The 20,677-nt window shown below is 40.9% G+C and overlaps 1 pseudogene; it reads left to right on the top strand.

Annotated features, from left to right (window-relative positions):
- Positions 1-1,522: 1,522 nt before the first annotated feature.
- On the top strand, positions 1,523-1,726 carry LOC134479283 (cAMP-dependent protein kinase inhibitor gamma-like; annotated as a pseudogene).
- Positions 1,727-20,677: the final 18,951 nt, after the last annotated feature.

The raw sequence follows: 20,677 nt of genomic DNA on the forward strand, positions 1-20,677 counted from the left end.
GAGACAGAGAAAGAAGAAAGAGAAGAACAAGAAATGGGTCTCGACTTCAGGGAACAATCTTTGTAAGACTTGCTGAAATATATTCTACAATTAAACATACCACCGTCTGGACAGCAATACTCAGGATATTTCAAAAAGTCCAAGTTACTTCGTGGGTTTTTTTTTATAACCATACAATCAAAGTATGAATAAATAACAGAAAATATACTATAAATCCAGTTATATTTGAAGATTAAGTACTTTTCAGTTACCCACTAATTGATGTAGAAATTATAATGGAAATAACATATTACAAGTAGAATTTTAATGAGAACACCATATATCACAATTTTGTCATGCCATTGAAACACACCTCTGAGAGAACAATTTATATTTAAAATAAAAGTAAAATAAAGTCTGAAAATAATCAACCAGGTATTTATCTAAAAAAAATTAGACCCATAAAAACCCATAAATGTAACAGTAGAAAAAAAAGGCTAGAGCAATAATTAAAAAGGACAGACAGGACAAAGGTGGGACATAAACCAAGAGACTGTGTCAGCTCCTCAGAATTAGACAGTAGTGAAGCAAAATGCGGTGAGCCATGGGTAAGAAGGATTAGCTGTTATGGACTAGGCAGGTGTCATAAGTTAGGGAGCACCGAACTGAACTCTAAGCCAATAGACCAGAAAATCATTTAAATAGACAAAACATCTTAGGAAATGCACTCGGCAAAACTCCATTCCCCACAGAGAAAGCAATTGTTAGAAAGGCAGTTACATTTCTAAGGGAACAGAAAGCATCCACTAAGAAAATCTAAATGGTTTTCTTACAACATAGCCCCAATATTTTATAAATTTCCTTCATACACTGCAGTCCTTGCATCTGCTAAGCCTTCAATGAGGTAGTTGTCAACACTCTTAGAAATAGTGGCCAGGTATGGTGGCTTATGCCTTTAATCTCAGCATTTAGGAGGCAGAGGCGGGAAGATCTCTGTGAGTTCAAGGCCAGCCTGAGTTACACAGTGAGTTCATTTCAGCCAGGGATATACAGAGAAATCTTGTCTCAAACACATACATACATGCATATATACATGCATATGTCATACATACATACATACAAACACACATACATACATACATACATACATACATACATACATACATACATACATACATAGTGGCAGCATGGGTGAAATCACAGAGGCAGTACACGTTCTCAGACAAAATGGGAAACAAATCCCAAAGTACAGCAGGGATATGGAGCAGTGGGAGTGGGAACACGCTCTCTGATGCTGGCATTTGGGGACCCTCACTAGTGTGAAAACTTACGCATGGCTCAACAATAAAGGCACGCAATAGAAAAAATTTTGAGGCTTGGTGGCGGCCAGCGGTCGCCAGGCAGCCCTGGGGAGGCACTCACACCGGCAGCCGGCGCTTTGAGGATGTAGACTTTCTACACTGGCTAAGGAAGAGTGAAAAATCTGAAAACATGCAAACAGGAAAACGAAATTAAACTAGGCCCGAGGAGCGATGCGACAGGCATGATGGAAGTTGACTGCTCCTTCTTGGACTTCATCTCCTGCGATTGGACAGGCCATCGGAATGCAGTCCTTGACAGCCAGGGTGACTCGGAGGCCGTGAGTGTGCAGAAGCTAGCTGGAGACACGGGCAGGCTCGCACTCAAGAGGGCACAAGGACAGGCAGAGGGAAATACCCCAGACAAGGAAGGCAGCAGCCGGCCCTAGAACAGTGAGTAGTTCTGAGCCTACCTATGGTCCTGGAGGCTGGAAGAGACTTGCTGTAATACATCTCCTGGACTGGAGCCCTGGCCAGTCAGGATGACTGAGAGACTCATGGAGGCCCCTGTGGCCCAGTCCTCCACTCACACCACAAGCTCCGCTCTTCCCTACCTCCCCACAGCGCCCAGGTACTCTGCGAAGGCACTATCATCCTGAGGAGTTATTTATTCAGCCTCTAGCTAGGTGAACACCCACCACCGGGGCAGGGATGTCTGGTCACCATGCATCCCCTCTGGACAGACATCTGTTGGGAAGATCTTCCTAGTCCCTTTTAAAAGCCTCTTCTACATTTTTGAAAAACATAGCATTTTCAACAGTGAAGGGGAGCAGACAATCACTTTTTCTGTTTTGTCTTTGATTTTTGGTTTGTTTTGAAGGCCATTTTAAGCTCAGTTCTGATGATCTATGCAGCTCTAAGCTCCCTTGCAGAGCCTCATAGATCCAGTTTTGGGAAAGGATTTGGACTCAAAACGAACTGACCAGTTCTTTGCCCTTTGTACCAAGAGGCTGATACTTAGGCCCAGGAAATAAATGCTGGTGATTTGCATGACTGGAAAACAAACAAACAAACAAACAAACATCATCACCATCAACAACAAGAATAACAAAACCCTACCAATTTTGAGCAAACAGAAGTCAGAAAATGGGGGCGGAGCATGGGGGGGTGGAGACTATTAGATTTCATTGTATACCCATAGGAGATCCTCAAAGAATAAAAACAGAGAAATCCAGTGTAAGTACAACCCGAAAAATGCACAAGGGCACTATTTGTGGGAATGTTCATAAATAGCCCAAGATTGGAAAAAGTCCAAATAACTGCCATCACTTCAATGGGTAAAAACTTCGCAAAGTCTGAAGACAATGGGGCATTGTTTGCAATGCTTCCCATGGACAGGTTGAGACTAAAAATATGTCAGAAAAAAAAGAAAGAAATAAAGAATTCATGGTGTGCACAGCAGCTTAAATGAAGTCCACACATGAGTGAAACTTAACAGTAGGGCCCATCCCTGGATGGTGACTGGAGGCTAAGCAACAGGTGGTTGGTATCCTAGTCAGGAGGGTGGCCTTTTTCATGGAAAGAGCTAGAACATGAGAGTTGTTCTGGGGTCCCTGGGGATAGCGGAAGTCATTATGATGGCTGCATGGTGTTTGCAACCATATGTTAAACATTATGTCTTATGGAGTTTCTAGGGCTATATTCCATAATATCCAGGTTAAATAATATATCATAGTCGTTTTTTGAAAAATCATTTGTTTTCTACATAAGTCAACAATTCTTTTATTATATCATTTTTTAAACTTATTATTGACAGTGTTGTACTTGTATACAACTCACTCCTCGGTCATATTAATACAACCTCTCCCTCCTATCTACCAGGTACTTCTGATATCTCTTCCATTTCCCATCCCTTTATATCCTCTCTTTAAAGATATTATTTTTGGTAGCCTACAAAGCCCAATTAGTGTTTGCAATTGGAATACAGGCTGATCCTAGTGTGGTCTTGTTCAAGCCTTCTGTAGATAATTACAGTTGTAATGAATTCATGGGTGCAAAGGCCAGGTTATGGGTCCAGAAGAAACACTTAAATCCTTCCCTCCCTTCCTGGGAAATGTTAGTCCCAGTACCTGATAAACTGGAAGAGTCTGAAAGTTAGGTTTCTTGACTCTTAAAATGCCAATTGTGTTGCCAGTTCCAAGAACAGTAACATACACAAGTGTTCTGTCACCTTACTGTTGGACAGAGATATGTGGAGCTCCCAGGAGTCCTAGGATAGGCTTCCTCTGCCAGGGCTCCCAACTTCATAAAATAGACACACCATTCTAAGCCAGCCACCCAGGCTGGGACCCTGGACTGCAAGGACTCAGGTTCTGTAGGCATCTGAAGATGAGTGCCTCGAGATTTTCTACATTTGGTACAAAAGAATACAATATGATTTTATACACAAGTCATAGAAATAGCTAAAAATCGGTTGCTTGGTGTGTGGAATACAACATCTTCCAAATTTGGAACATTTTCTTTTTATAAGCTCTGCTCAGGACTTTTGACTATGACTGTATACTGGTGTTGATGATGGTTGCAAAGGACGCTTATGTGTCTGGAATACACAACTGCACAGTTCTTAGGCATCACCACAACTGCCTAAACACATGGATTGTTTTTAAATACTGACTGACTTATCTTATTCTGTAATAGAAGGTGTGTTTCACACAGATTCAGAAACTGTGGGAAGGATTCTACGGGCTTCAGGACTGTGAAGTGTGTGGTGTTTTTAGGCTTTGTCTCCAGGTTTTGATACTCTATAGTATGGAAGCACTACTATGTTTTCTTGGCACAGAAGGCTACCCCCTCTTCCTGAAGTAACTCAACTGGGTGGTTTGGCTCAGTTGTGTTCTCCTGCACAGAAGCAAGAACTATATAGCAAATGTAGGTTGGGAGCTTGTAACGTTAATATTGTAATTTTGAGATTGTACAGTTCCTTTGAGACAGTCAAATGCTTCATTTTGAAGAAATCACTTCGAAAAAAAGAGAAAGAGTAAATCTGACTATTCATGTAGAGTTACTGGCTACACTGACCACAATCAATTCTAGTGAAAAGATCAGAAGAGGTGTTTAAAATCATAAAACTCTAAAGCAACATTTTTTCCCTCTTAAATATATTGTGATTAGCAAGCAAACAAATGTAGTCATCTGGTTCAATGAACAGAGGTATCTGATTTGAATAGTTACTTCTATGTAGAGACATGCTAACTGCTTACAAAGGAAGGAAGGATTCACGTGCCCCCAGTATGATATTCTTGGGCTGTGTCTGTCATTTGGAATCAGATCACTCTCTTAGCTTAGAAATGACTGTTGTTCAAAGCAGGTGTGCTTTGTAAGTTCTGCCTACTCCAAGGTGGAAAACATCATCAACGCTAGGACATACTTCCTTTTCAAATTTTGTCTGCTTGGCAATTTTGTTGATGAGGAAAGCTATTTGATTAACTCCTTCCTAAACCAACTTGTTCTGAGCTAACCTGTCTTCCCCAAGGCTCCCCAATAACACCAAAGGGAAGGGAAAAGCCTTGATGACTTTGTAAGTATTAAGGTCCATTTCTTCTGAAGGAATATGACTCTGGAGCCATTTGGTGCTTCAGCTGAGACATTGAATCTGGTGAGACTTTGAAAATAATGTCATACATTTTGCTTGTTTATGACTTTGTTTGCAGTCGGATAACCCAGCCTGAGGTTCCATAGTGGGGTTCATTGGCTGTTTGATTTGGAGGGAAACATTTGCTGTTCATCAATTTAGGAGAGTGAGGATAGAATTACCATGAAGCTCCGGTGACTGTCTGCCTCTGAAAGTGTATAGGAAGCCAAGGAGTCTGGCTTTAACTGATATATAGGTGATGCTTGCTTAGCCACCCATGTTGCAAAGCCTTGGCTGTGACATTCACACACCAGTGGGGCTGACGAGACAGCTCGGCTGGTAAAATGCTTGCCTCACAAGCATGAAGAACTTCATTTGAATCCCAGACCTTACACGAAGGCGCCACTAAAATTCACTCTCATGAAGATGTTGCACATTTAACTATCCTAGCACTGGTGAGACCACGTACACACTTTCTTCTTTCTATTTTATCAAGTAGCATGTAAAAATTGTTCTGTGTTCTATTCGGAAATATGTTCTTTCCATGAGGCTATGTTTGAGGAAATACTTTTTGTATATATTTATAAACCTAAGCCTGTGTCACAATATTTAATACTTTTAAAGATTTTTTTCAATGATCATAGTTGTTTACAACTGCTTTCAGTCAGTGTTGTATTGGATACATCAGGAAATATATCTATGCATCTTTCTATGTGACAACAAATTTTTCTACAGGATGGTACTGAAAAAAGCAATGATGGGTGATTCCAATGAGAACTATTCCACAGTTCCCAGATCCTTACCTAGATGGAAGGGAGAAATTATTCCCTCCAGAAGTTTCTACGCCCCTATATACTTTCTAACTTGAATTATTAACAAAGTGTTATGGTTTGAATCTGAAACACACCGTGCAAAGCACATGTTTTGAACTTCTGGTCCTTAGTTTGTGACACTACTTGACAGCTCTGGAATCTTTAAGATGCGAAAACTGATTGATGTAAGCAGGTCACCACGCTGCCATTGAAGGTTATACATAATGTCATTCTGGTTCCTCTGCTGCCTGTGTGTTGCCATGGGAACATGCATGCTTACATGCTACCACCAAGATGGACTGAAATCTTCTGGAAACAATGAACCAAAGTAAGTCTTTTCACCAAATAACAATTGTATTAATTTTTATTATTTACAAGTCTGATGGGCAGACAAATATACTATGTAATCTTTATTAATTTTTGGCCATAGATATGACTAAGTAAACTGTTGTTGGGTTTCACCTTCTGTGCATCCTGAGTTTGTGTCTGCCATTTGGCTTATTGTTGCTCATCCACTGGCCTATATGGAAGGAAGACTTCATGTGCCCTGATTCCAAGTACCTCACTTCAATGGCTTTAAGTTATTTCCAAACCCTTTGCTTATATCTTAGGATTGCAGTCAGCTAGGCCAACTTCTTCCTTTTTAAGTCTCAGACTTTCTGAGTAGAACTTTTAATGCCTTAAAAATGGAAGCTTCTTGCTTTCCAGGACAGCACTGATCCCTGTATCTGACCCACTTCTTAGACTCTGAAAAAGAAGGCCTGGCATGTATCTTCCTGTCTTCCCAAAGGGTACACATAGCACACCCACTTCATAGAAAAGACCATCCCAGGAAGACAGTGGCATTTGAGTTAAGCCACCTGCTGAGCTGAAGGAACTCACACCTGACCCTGTAGAACTCTTAGATCTGCCCACAGTTATGAAATGATACAGAGTTAAATTAAAAAAAACTAAAACTCTGCACTTTAAAATCTATTCTTATAGCTACTTATAAAGAGATGACTGAAGATTTTGCACAATTGGTATATTCTTTTCCACAAGGAATCTGATCCAAGAGAAACCGGGTTACCATACAGAGAATCAGGTTACCACCCAGAATTAATTAAGGGGGAATGGAGACTTAAACACAGAGAGGTTAAAGATTCTTAGCTTAGATGCTATTCTCAGAAGTGAGAAGGTACTTTATCCCTTCACACCGATGCCAGCACCCCACCTCAGATCTCAGTTCCTATTGTTCATTACAGGTTACAAGTTCACTCTTTTGTAGTTTGATGTAGTACATAATTTTATTTTTAATTTATTGTTTTATATTTATAACAAACAGTTAAAAAATAAATAGAACCACTTTAATATAGTATGGAGGTAGAAACATTGTAGCTGATCCAGGTCCTATCTTTGTAGCATGCTGACATAAGTGTCCCTCCTCACGTGGGGTTCTTATGTCGCTTCTGCATGCATCTTCATTATTGGCCTCATTGCTTTTAAGTGACAGTCCATTGAGTAGTTGGTCACTAATTATGATATATAAACCCTGGGCATCCCAAAGATGGTGTCTATTCAAAGGCAGCTGCCATGTAGGTTAACAGTAGCCCAGGCCTGTAAACAAGATAATTTCTGTTGTAGGTGGTTCACACAAGGCTCACTTGAGAACAATGAGGATGTGTTCTTGAGATTTGTCACTTTGTGGAAGCCAGAGGTGTCTCTGTGTTCAGTGTAGTCTAATAAGTATAGATTGCCTTTTTCCTGGGTACCTGGCTATGGTGGTTTGAATAAGAATGGCATTGATATTTGAGTGCTTAGTCATCAGGGAAGGGAACTATTTGAGAAGGATTAAGAGGTGTAGCCTTGTCAGAGTAAGTGCAGCCTTGTAGGAGGAGGTTGTCACTGGGAGAGGGCTTCAAAGCCCACCCAAGGCTCAGCCTTTCTCTGCTTATGGAGCAGAATGTAATTCTCAGCTACTTCTCTCACAGCCCCTGTAAAAGTGTCTGATATTTTGCCTGATGTAATTGTTGTCTCCAAGGTTTAATGCCTCTGTTTGCTAAATGAAGCCTAGCCCTGGAAGCTTCTAGCCTCCATACACTTTTATCTAGGCCTAGAATGTTTTCAGCCTGTTACTTACCGCTGAATATGCATACTCTCTCTAGCTCTTTGTGAACTGGCTGGTTGGTCAACTGAGCTACTCTGGTTCAAAACCCCTGTCCACGCTGACTGATTTCAGCTTCTCTCAGCTTTCACTTGGCTTCACACTAACTCTGGCAATCTCTTCTAATCTGGCTTCTCCTCATTCTCTGGCTCATTCGGTCTTTTTTTTTTTTTTTTCTTTTTCTTTTTTTCAGAGCTGGGGACCGAACCCAGGGCCTTGTGCTTGCTAGGCAAGCACTCTACCACTGAGCTAAATCCCCAACCCCTCATTCTGTCTTTATCTGCGTCTAGCTTGTTCTCTCTGTGATACCTGTCTCTGGAAAATTCTCCTGGTAAAAATGACCACCCGCCTGCTCGACCGTGTGTGTGTGTGTGTGTGTGTGTGTGTGTGTGTGTGTGTGTGTGTGTGTGCTGTGTGTGCTGCTCTCCTTAAGCCACCTCTTTTTTCTCTGTTCTCATGAGAATTGGGCATATCCTATTCTGTTCAATCTTTCTCTAATTTGTCACTTTGTCTGCCCCTCAATTAGACATCACTTTCAAACAGGGGTGCTTTCTTCTAAAAACTAACTTTACCTTCATTGTTTGGGATTAAAGGTGTGTACTAAAGGCATATCTGTATTCCAGCCAGAGGGATTAAAGGTGATAAGGCTGAGCACTACCACAACTAGGAACAGACATTTTTAGTAAACAGTTCAATCTTGAGGTTCACAGTGTGATCAAGCATCCTGCAATATGACCCTGCCTGCCTCCCTATTCCCTGTCACAATGATACATGAAACTATAGGCCAGCCTCAACTAAATTCTTTCATTCATATGAGTTGTCTTCTCTTCATAACAGTGGAATAGGGATTAAGACATTGAGCCTCAGGTACAAACATCATCACTGACTAGTCTGAGCTTGAGGGCCACTCTTGTAGTCAGTGTTAATCAGTTTGAGCATGCAAATCTCTTTCCCTTTGTTTTTCCAGCCTGTGACACACATTTCTTCCCATGTCATAGGGATGCTGTAAAAACAAATGAGCAAAGGAAACTGAGATAAAGACACTTGAGGGCAGCTATGAAAATTTCAAGTTTTTACCAACATACAATAATGACAAAAATCTGGACTTAGGTGACTGTCACTTGAGGAACCCACATACGTTCTAGCCATATGTTGTTTGCTATAATTCATGTGTTCATATTTTAGTTCTTTTATGCATGATTAAGTTTCAGTTTTTAATGCAAGTATCAGTCACTTTATTATTTAAAGTGTTGAAAAATATTTTTATGTGTATGAGTTTTTGGCTTGCATTTATGTTGATTGATGAGGGGTCCAGATCTGTGCCCACCTGGCGAGTACTCTACATGTTAGTGCCTCCACTTTTGTGCATTGTGTGGTGGTTCAGGACATCACACCTCAGAACTCCACACACTGGTGGGCTGGCTGAGTGACTGTTTCCCTCGGGAAATTGAGGAAAGCTAAGTGGCATTATAGTCGTCCTCACACCTCCTCTTGCCCCTGTCCTGGATGCTGTTGTCAGTGTCCTTCCCTCTTTTGGAGGAAGAGTTGTCATCTGAGACCATATGGGAAAAATAAATAATAATTAATATTATTAATTCAATTTATGCCCCTTGTGTGCCTGGTGTCTGTGGGAGGCAGAAGAGGAGCGGGAGTCATGGGCAGTTGTGAGGCACCATGTGCATGCTGGGAACAGGAAAAACAATCTCTCCGGTTCATTTAACTCTTCTATCCAGCCTCAGTTTTACTTTTTAACTATTTTTAAACTCATCCTATATTTAGTAAAGGACACTTGCCTGTGTTCTACTTTCTGTAACACTTTTGTAAGAAGTCAGAGTCTGCTCTTAGATCTCACTGCCCTCTGATCAGGTCTTTTTTTTTTTTTTTTCTTAACCCTTGTGCTTAAAGCCTATATTAAAATTGTAACTACCCCCAACTCTATTTTGAAAACCCTGAATTTAATTCTATACCAGCTTTCTGTACCCTGAACCTGGAACTCACAATGTCAAAATGAGAGTAACCCCCATAACTCATTCACAGTGAGCTCCTTTACAGTATAACATGCCCCCAGTGACACAACTCTTCCACCAAAGCCACACCTCCTAACCTTTCCCAAGCAGTTCTGCCTACTGGGCACCAGGCTTTCAAATATCCAGACCTATGGGTGCCACTCTTATCCAAAGCACCACAGCAACCAACAGTATAATTCCAGAACATGAATGAGTTTATGTTTAAAGGCCCTGATGGTCTTCTGTGTCCTGAGTAGCACACATCATTGCAAGGAAACAAAGTGAGGCACACTGGAAAAGACTGAAACCAAGTATATGTTGGCCTTTTGATGCTAAAGACATCAAGATCGATCCTTGAGGCTTTATGATGTCAGTAGACTCTAATCATATGTTACAGGTAAGCACTACCAATAAATTATGTTTATATCCTACCACTGCCCCCTTGTCCAATAGGGACTGGGTTTTAGTACAAGAGCATTGATGGCTATATGTACTCAGAAAATATCCAGGTAACAGCATCTGGGCTCTTCCATAAGATGTGTTTTATATAGGAGTCATAAATACTAATGGAAGACATTCCAAACATTCTAAAACACCTTCACAGGCAAGCCTCTCCTCTTACAGTCCAACTTTTCCATTCTTACTTTAGAATGCTCAGAAATGATAAGATTGATTATGGTCTTGCACCTTTGCAGATTTCCCCATCTGTTTGAAGCCAGAGTGCAGGTTGGGTGACAGGCTGCCCTCACTGAAGCTGTGGAATCCTACAAAGTATCACCTCTATCATGACACTCACTTCACAAACAGAGAAGCTTGGCAGTTGGGATCATGCTGGTGGGAATGGCTGCTTTTATCGTGTCCTCCATCCTGTAGTAGCTGGCTGGATAGAAATATGGAATGGACTTTGGGGACTCAAATGATCTCCAAGGTACTTAATGCTTTGTTCATACTGAAGACTAAGACCTGCCCACCATTGGCTTAGCCATCAACTGGATTGCATTAGAACTACTTTAAAGTATGGAACTCATATTTCTCTCCATTGGGTCTGCGTTACTTTTTAGTCGCACATTCACTGTATTTCCACAGAACTAACTAGCTTTGGTTGCACATGCACCTGGTGGTGAGTTCATATCGCCCAAAGCGGGACCTAGTGAGAACCCTTTCTATGTTCACAGTTGTTAAATAGGTGATTTCTTGGCGTTTCTAGGAAATGAACCCACAGTGTGTGAATGTTTTATCATATGGTCTGCCACTGAGCTACACTTTTTTATCCCTTTAATGCTTGAAAGACCTAGAAAAGTCTATGAGTTGAATGTTCTCTGAGGGGCCTAATGCTTATATTTTTTATGGAATATTCGAGGGTTGAAAGTCAAAAGGTGATGTGCCCACAGTAAACGAACAAGGAACAAGCCATAGTTACCATTTATCTTCAATCAGTTAATATCTGTCTTAATCCTTCTGAGACTGAAATGATAATGAAAGTCACAGCTGACAAATACCTGTGACTATTTGCGAGGGCTGTTTGTCTCGATGATCCCCTCTGTGGCTTCAGATGACAGCTCTTCCTCCAAAAGAGGGAAGGACACTGACAACACCATCCAGGCAGGGGCAGGAGGAGGTGTGAGGAGGACTATAATGCCACTTAGCTTTCCCCAATTTCCCGAGGGAAACAGTCACTCAGCCAGCCCACCGGTGTGTGATATTCTGAGGTGTGGTGTTCTGAACCACCACACAATGCACAAAGGTGGAGGCACCAACATGTGGAGTGCTTGCCATGTGAGCACAGGCCTAGAATTCCCACTTCTTGGGAGCCTCAGGCTGAAGGTTGGTGAGTTCTTAAAGGTCTCTCTGCCTTGGAGATAAGAGTGAATTCAAGGTCAGACTGGCAGCTGGCTCAGATCCCATCCCCAAATATTAAGACCTAGACAAAACTGGGCATATGGCTAAGTGGTGGAGGGTAGGCATAGACTGTGTTAGTGCTGCTCCACTGTGTATGTGTGTGTTTACAGACACACACACACACACACACACACACACACACACACACACACACACACTTACTTCTATAAATACAGAAATCCTGGTATACAGGGAAATAGAGGGAAAGTTTAAAGCCCCAGTTATGTATAGTCACAGAAGCTGGGGGCTATGTTCATCTACCTGTACCTTCTTTCTGCTAATGTATACTTTCCATGTAAATAACACTGAAATAATTAGAATCCTATGCTAATTTAAACTCACCACATATTTTTATGTCATGGTTTCACTATTTTTTTATAGACTTAATGTCACTGTTCACAGGTATTTGTCAACTGTGATTTTTATTATCATTTCAGTCTCAGAAGGATTAAGACAGATATTAACTGATTAAAGATAAATGTTAACTATGGCATACTTTTAAACTGCAAAAGAAGATATGTTCCTGAAAAATTTGAGGGATTACATTGGACTAACCCATGTTACAACATCTTCATTGACCTGACTATAAATAACAAGCTAGGCTATTACTGACTAAAAAAATCCTATGAAACATTGTAACATCCTATGAAGTTGGCACTGTAGATGGTTATGTTTTTGGTTTAAGTAAACTGGGTTTTGTTCTCCTGTTTGGCCACAGAAGAAAAAAGTAATAACAGCTGAGAGTATAGTTTGAATCTGCACACCAGTGCCAATCGTTAAAATAATAATGATAATAATATATTTAATCAACTAGAACAAAACTCCTCAAATTATGAATTTTTAAATTACTTAAAAGTCTCCTCCAATGCAACCCTGGCTCCCTCCCTACACAGCTGGCTATGATTTCCCTCTGGTCCAGGTAACAAGCATTTGTTCCTGATTAGCTGACTGTGGTAAACACCAAATCAGAGCTGTTCTCCTGCCTGCAGAGCCCACATCTCCACAGAGGGAATTCATCTGACCACATGCTGCTTTTTCCACAGTCACTTGTATTTAAATCAGAGTCACAGCCCCTTTCTTCAGTTCGTTCCCTCCCTGCCCCCCTCTGCAGGCCTGGTATATTTTTCTAAGCATTCGCAATGTTAATTGGAGTTACATGTGTGCGCTCAGAGCTGATGGAGGTTCCAGATGTGACTTTTGTAGGCAAGGCTTTGTGGACAGACCCCCACCCCTGCCCCATCATGTTTCAAATGCTGGTTTTCTGCAAAAAGATATCTTCAATTAGGGGGATTCCAAAGGACTCTGGCGTTTTTTTAGGATCAAACACGACACGAAATATAAAATTACACCAGTGTTCACTATTAGATCATCTGAGTTTGGTTCTTAATTTTCCCTTACTTTTTGCTTTGTAAATTCAGAGGAGTCTAAGGAAGCAATCTCAGAGAACGAATCTCTGCTCCTCACTTTAAAACCATCCAGTCCTGTCTGGATTCATTGTGAATTGAGGGCAGTGCCTGGAATCATGGAAGGATGACAATATGTTCAAAATTGTGCAATCTGCCTGATGTTAATTTTATTTGTGACTATACCTAATTTGTGTGTGTGTATGATTATGTATATGAATATGTGTAATATATATACATATATATATATATATATATATATGAATGTGTGTGTTTGTGTGTATGCATGTGCTTGTTCCAGACACTAGCTGGGGAAGAAAACACAAATTAGGCAGGAGTGGGCTCTGTGAAAAGAATGCTGCTGCAATTCAACCTCATTTGCTACAGGTCCATGCAAAAGCATAGTTGTATTTCTGTGGTCACAGGGCCAAGGCTGCTTTTCTTTGTCAAGAATTCTCGCATTTCTTAAACCAGTGGATCTTGAGTTTCTTTACTGGAATCTCACAAAGCCCTGCTCTCGGTAACAAAGGGCACCCTTGGATTTTCGGGGCATGTATTTCTATGTCACGTGTGGCTCAAAAACAGATTTCAAATTCATCAGGTTTGGTGGAAAAATAGAATAAATAATATCACAGAATGAATCATGTCATACTTACAATTCAATGAGGTGCCAACAGGGGAGACGTCCGTTTCGTTCAGTCAGGGAAGATGGGAGAGAATTCACCATCAGTCACCGTACGCCCTTTCCAATCACACTGTGAGCTCAGTTCTTAGCCATTTGTGGGCTCATTGTAGCTGTGAGCCTGGTTCGACTTCACTGGCAAAGGCAGATGCCAAAACAAGTCATTACCATGATTATTTTGGTTCAAGATTAAATCCTTTTGCAGGGGACACATTTATCTTATTTTTGGCATTGGCCCCTACTCACCATGTTCATCAGAATAAAATATCTATAGTGCATATTTATGAATACCAGAATACTTACAAATACCACCCACATGCTGATTTGATGTGTTCTTACCCTGTTGGACTCTTCTCGGTTTTTTTTCATGACCTTCCTTTTTATTTTTATTTGGGAATGCATAGCAAGTAACATGCAGATTGCCAGTAACATGCAAGTAATGTCACATATTTTAAAGAAAAGAAGTAAAATTTGCGCCCCTCCCAACATTTTAATAAAATATTTAACTAGAAAAAAAAAAACCCAGTCTAAAATCCAAAAGTGAAATGAACTGTGTGATGGTATATTGTATTTCATGGGCTTGTTTTGATCCATTAATCAGCCTGAGACCAGAAATTCTTCATGTCCATATTTCAATGCCAATGTTGGTGTAAGTAGTGAAATTCCAGGCTGCAATGCTGAGTGAGGTGCCTATCTAATTCTTATTAACTGAAATACTTTAAAAACCAAAGTGGTTAGACGTAATAATTTTATTAGTCTGTAATAGTTATTTTATTAACATTTTTCTCCAAGGATTTCTCACCCCTGCCTGATGATGAGGGTTCTGCGATTTCAGACAGTATGATGGATGCTACTTTTCTATGACAAGAATTTTAACAGCCCTTCTTCAGCACTCAATGCACACCCAATTATGCATCTGAGCTGGTAACCTTGAATTTATGTTGCCATGGTGACAAACTGGTCATGCATTATGGATTATCATTGAAATTCTACACCCCTACCTAGCATAATGGGAGTTGGGGACTTAATCAAATCAGCCATTCTATGCGGCACACACTGAAGAACTACTCTTATTGTTCGGGGGCCAGGCAAGGAAGCAGGCCTGATGGGATGGCAGCTGTAGCCCGGCAGCCTGATAGATGGCCCTTCTATACATCTGTGAACGTATAGACACATGGTGTTCAGTGCCTGCCATTTCCAGCTTAGGCAGCAGCTGGTCGGATAACCTCTGCTGTCTCACCTTGTCACGGAGTGCTGAACAGAGACTGAGACTGTGTGCAGGGACACTGACACTGAATTTATATTGCATGGTAGAGACAGGAGGATGAATGCGGAGAAGTTGGGGCAGGAGGGATGGCAAGGGGCTGGGAGGGGCAGGTGTTTGGATGGGCCACGCTAAGGGTGGCCAGAGCCTGGGACTGAACTAACATAGATTTCATTATACAAGAAAACAGGCACATCGGTGGGGCAGGCTTTGCTTTGGACAAGCCTGTTTGCGGCTTTTGCAAAGCCCAGAAATTCCAGACAGAACTGTACATCCTACATAGGCTGAGCATCATCTTGTCCTGTAGGTAAGCATCGTCCTAGTCAGTTCTCTGCTTGTTACAAACAACCCAACAACTTTAGGTCAAAGAAGCAAGTTGCTAACTGGGCAGTGTGCAGCCAGGGAGGGGAGCCCATCCGTCACATGGTTCCTTTCTTCCAGGGACAAAGTGAGTGTGGACTAGTGATACGCAGGAGCTTCCAGGGTTTTTGTTTTGTTTTGTTTTGTTTTGGGGGGGTCCATGAATGGACTTATTAAATGATATTTCTACTACTAATTGTCGAATGAATGCCGTGATTGAAACTGGCAGAGGTTTTGAGCAGGACTTCAAGCTCTAGAAATCTCAGGGTCTGTGTGAATGCTTGTCAATCAAAGATTAAAGAATTCTTATTAAGCTGTTCTTTTACCTGCCCCTTCCTCTCGCCAGTCCATCTCATGTTTACCATCAAGGTCACTTAACAGCCCTGGAAGCCCCTTCCCTGCATAAGCAGGTGTTCTAGCTGTTTCTTTCCTGGGACATTTTCTACTCTTTTGATTATATTCTTCTTCTTTTTCCTATTTATTTTCTACAACTTTTCAACCTTAAAACTGAAAATCAGACATTTGGTTTAGAAGGCTTTTTCATGTGTGCAGGCAGAGAGGCCTTTTGTCAATATTTCATGAGACTTCGGGTGTCTTTCCTAATGCAGTGGGGCTCACTCACCACAGAATAAGCAAACTGTCTTATGAGGAAATGTGTCTTGACCCAACAGATGGAAACAGCTCTGGAGAAACCCGTGCACCTTTCAAGGTCATGCTTAACTGACTAGGAAGCATCCCAGTGAGGTCTTCAGACAGGAAAAAAAAATGTTATGAGCTAACCAGGTCTATGGCCAGGAAGGAGCTAGCTCTTTAAAAGTCTTAAAACCAGGCCGATATTAAACATCTAAAAGCTCCCAGGGACCCATGATTGACAGGGTTAGATGCATAGAAAAACGTGCAAATTGAAGGATACTTAAAAGATCTCTTTTCTTACTGCTCTCACAGGCTACCTCCACACCCACACTCAGTAGAGATATTATTTTAGGATACAAAATGTTATTAAATGCTACATTAAAAATAAAGTACATGCTATGAAATTAAGAGTCTGAATGGGAAAGGCAGGTGAGAAGTATGCGGCTGTTAGGCGTCTTTGAGGGATCCTGCTTCATATCTTGGGGGTGGGGGGCAAGCTGTTTATTTCAAATGAGTGGAGAGCAATGTTCTCTGGAATTTTCTCTCTCTCCACACATGCACAGGCAACGGCATTAATAGATTATCACAGAATCTGCCTTATTTCATTTCCTGTTTTTTCCCTCTGAGGTTGCACTTAGTAATTCATTTGATTTGTTTTTCTTCCAGAAATGTAGCAGCAGAGCAGCGTGCAAGCATCTGTCTGGCGCTTCAAGTTCTAAACATGTATTTTAAATTTCCTACGAAATGCAGCCATGGGCTCAGTCATTTCCATAAACATACAATGTCTTTAAGATGTGCATGATCAAAGGCAACACTGGCCAGTTTTGTTCAAGAAACAGCCACCCGGTTATTATCTTACCTCACAAAGGGTCTCTAAATAAGAATGCTACTTATATTTTGTGAAACGTCTAGGACACGTTTTGTTTAATTTATATAATAAATAATCTATTTACTCTGTATGCAGAGAACAGTTTAATCCATAAAATTACGGAAGTTAAGAGGGATGCATTCCAATAAAGCCGAGGTTCATTGATTTAAGTGCGGGTGTCACCACATGATTTAAACCAAGCATCTTGTCAATAGCAAAGACTGAAGCTTGAACCTGACAGCCATGGAGAACCAAAGGAGCCACTTCACTAGGTTATTATGGCCTTGGCTATGCCCATCCATCAGCTTTGCTAGATGGCCCTATGAGAACTCGTCATGTCATCTTTGGTTTATTAAATTATTTTCAAATTTCAAATTTCATTTTAAGTGATACATTAAAAATATAACAATCGCATAATTTTGTGGGGTTCCGTGTGGTGTTTAGATAATATACACCTTCTGTGAACTCCAAATCTATTTCCATAAATACCATTTCTCTGCGATGAAAAAGTGTTAAAAGCCTTCCTTCTGGTTTTAACGGTTCTAGATTTATTTTTGTGTGTATGCTCATTTTACCTACATGTATGTGTATGCATACATGTGGGTGCTTGCTGCCAGCAGAAACTAGGAGAGGATTCTGGACCTTCTGGAACTGGAGCTATAGATGGCTGTGAACACCCATGTGGATGCTCGGTACCAAATCTAGTTCCTCTGCAAGAACAACAAGTCCTCCCCCACTGACTTGTCTCTTCAGCCTACCTCCTAGTTTCTTCATCTACCTTTTAATGTATAGGACCTAAGTTTCCACCTATAGTCACTGCTCTGCCACAGCACATCACAGCTTCTTGCTCCTGCATAACCATCAATGGGCACTCATTAACCAACATTTCCTCACCATATCCATCACAGCCTCTGGTTACCACCATTCTACTCTCAACTTTCACAGAAGCAAATGTTCAGATCCCTCACATGTGAGCCTATGTGATACTTATGTTTCCATGCCTGGGTTAACTGAAAAGTTAACGTTATAATTTCTAGTTCCACCATGATGTCATAAATGACAGAATCTCATTCTTTAATGGCTGAGTATTAATTTATGTTTATAGTCCCACCTTTACTCTATCTATCGTCAGGTGATGAGCATTTAGGGTCTTTTCTGTGGTGATACAATGAATGTAGGTGAGTAGTCACCTCTTTGATACCCATCCTGGTTTTGCTTCTATTGACTGACTGTATGGCATAGTGTGGGAGTGATGGATCAAGTCTTTGACTTTGTAAGGGAACTTTGAGCTTTTTCCAAAATGGCTACAGGCATTTACATTCTCTGGGATGCTCAACGTTTCCTATCTGTGTGCTTGCCAGCGCTTATCTTCTATCTTATTGATAAAGCTGTTCATACTGCAGTGGAGTGATATCTGCTGCCCTGGAAGGATATGTTTATGGAATAATTTTGAGTAGGTTATCATTGGAAAATGTTAGTGATAAGCAGACCTGCAGATAAAGATGTTGCTGGCAGTCATCTAGACTTTATTTTTTGTGACTTCATTACTTCTCATACAGAATAACTCTGACTAGTGCTTCAGTTAAGCAAGATTGCTGGAACACAAATATTTGTAACACTAAACTTTCACAATATTTATTTAAATTCAATAAGCATGTAGAAAAAGATGAAGAAAAAAGAAAGAATATTTAAAGCTAAATATACAAAAAGATATTTCTGTTTCCTTAAGTGACATAAAATTTGGAGTTTTTGGGGAGTTAAGGTGTGGCTTTTCCAAACTATGTTTTGTATCTTTGTTTGTCATGGAAGACTGGTGAAAACACACTCAGAATGTCCAACACACACACACACACACACACACACACACAGACACACACACACACACACACACACAGACACACACACTCCATTTCCAGAACCCAGTGATTTCCCCAAACATATGCAAAATGCTCCTCCAAGAAGGCACAAAACCCAAGTTCACTGATCTCTAGCAATTCTTGGATCAAAGAATTTGCCAAAATATCAATTACATCTTGAGTGACTATTGAATGGCGATTAAGAATGGTTCCACATTCCCAGAATTCAGTTTCAGCAAGTTTCCTTTACTCAGGGTTCTGCATGGCCATCAGGAGCTAATCACCCAGGTTGTAGGGGAGGCTCCTGCTCACACGTCAAGAGCTTAAAGCTTTTTCCCTGTCATACAGAAGCCACTTCTATAAAAATGCTTCTTTGGGACAGTTTTGTACTTATATCTCTTGATGAGAGTGGGGACCACTAACTTCATATTAGTCACCATTGGGAAGTCAAGACTGCATCCTTGTTAATACATGTGGAGCTTAACTTAACCATCCAGTTCAGTTTTGGCTTCTGACATCTGTCTGTCTGTCTATCTGTCTGTCTGCCTATGTATCTATCTCTGCCTACCTATCTATGTATCTATCCACCCATCCATCATCTATCTATCTGTCTATCTATCTATCTATCTATCTATCTATCTATCTATCTATCTATCTATCTATCTATGTCTACTTTTGGTCTTTTGAGACAGTCTTTCTTTATATAACTCTGGTTGTCTTATAACTCACGAGGTAGACCAAGTTGTCTTTAAACTCACCGAGATCTGCATGCCTCTGTCCCTCAAGTGCTAGGATTAAAGGCATATACCACTATGTCTTGTGTCTTCTGCCATCTTTAGAACCCTCTGAACTGTGAGTCTCGGCCAGAGGGTAATGGATCTGCTTACTATGCAAGATGCCTCTTAGAAGTAGGATAGAAAGCCACACTGCAATTGGGCAAGTTAGACAATGAAGTAGGAGTACAAGATACTCTACAGCATCCTGTGGACCACATCAGAGCACCCTGGCCCTTAGGTGGCTCTTTCTCATTCCCTGTTCATCACAGTTGATTCTGACCTCAAGCTCTTTGAAACATTCTGTCCTTGTCCCTGTACTCACTAAGGGGAGACCAAAGAGAGAAACCCTTCTGCCTGATTCACCTGAGTTCATAGCTTTCATTTCTGGTTGAATCCTGAAATTCATCCCTCAGCTGTTAGTCCACCTTTTCTTCTGTGTCCAGGTTCCTTGTTGCAGTCACTGTGGCCATGGGTGTGAGTGCACCCTAAAAGCAATGATTCTAGAGACCTGGAGAGAGAGGCATCAGTACAGTGCCACATGATCGATAATATTTCCTAGGAAGATTCAAGACATGGAAAAAATACAGCAGTTATTGCCACCATTTCCCTGTACATGGTGCTTATGTGACCCCCTGTGTATATTTTAAACATAACCTTTACACAGCAAGACTGTTTTGTGTGAGGCCCAGATTTAGGGATGTGCTGCTGGATTAAGGTTATTATTTGCTCTTTTAGCCTTGCTATCCACTTCTCCCCATCTTAGTCCTTTGTCTCCACACTCTCCCTAGATCCTAAGGGTACAACCACATTGTGAAGCATCTCTCAGGTAGTAGAGAGTAGGTGGGATTTGAAGAGTGCACAAAGTCACTGTACTATACCTGAGAGGTTTGAGATAAGCCTTTCAATAGCCTAGGGAGGTTGGAGCTATCTTCCCTGAGCAACAAAAATCTAATGATCAGGAGATAGTGACAGGGTAAAGTCTTTATATACAGGCACCAGATTTCGGAAACCTATTTAGGAAAAGTAGATGTTAAGCTATGCTTACAGGTAACTTCTGGAAAATTCTG

The sequence above is a fragment of the Rattus norvegicus genome, chromosome 6 (genome assembly GCF_021556685.1).
Source record: "Rattus norvegicus strain SHRSP/BbbUtx chromosome 6, alternate assembly SHRSP_T2T, whole genome shotgun sequence".
In the NCBI taxonomy this organism is placed as follows: Eukaryota; Metazoa; Chordata; class Mammalia; order Rodentia; family Muridae; genus Rattus; species Rattus norvegicus.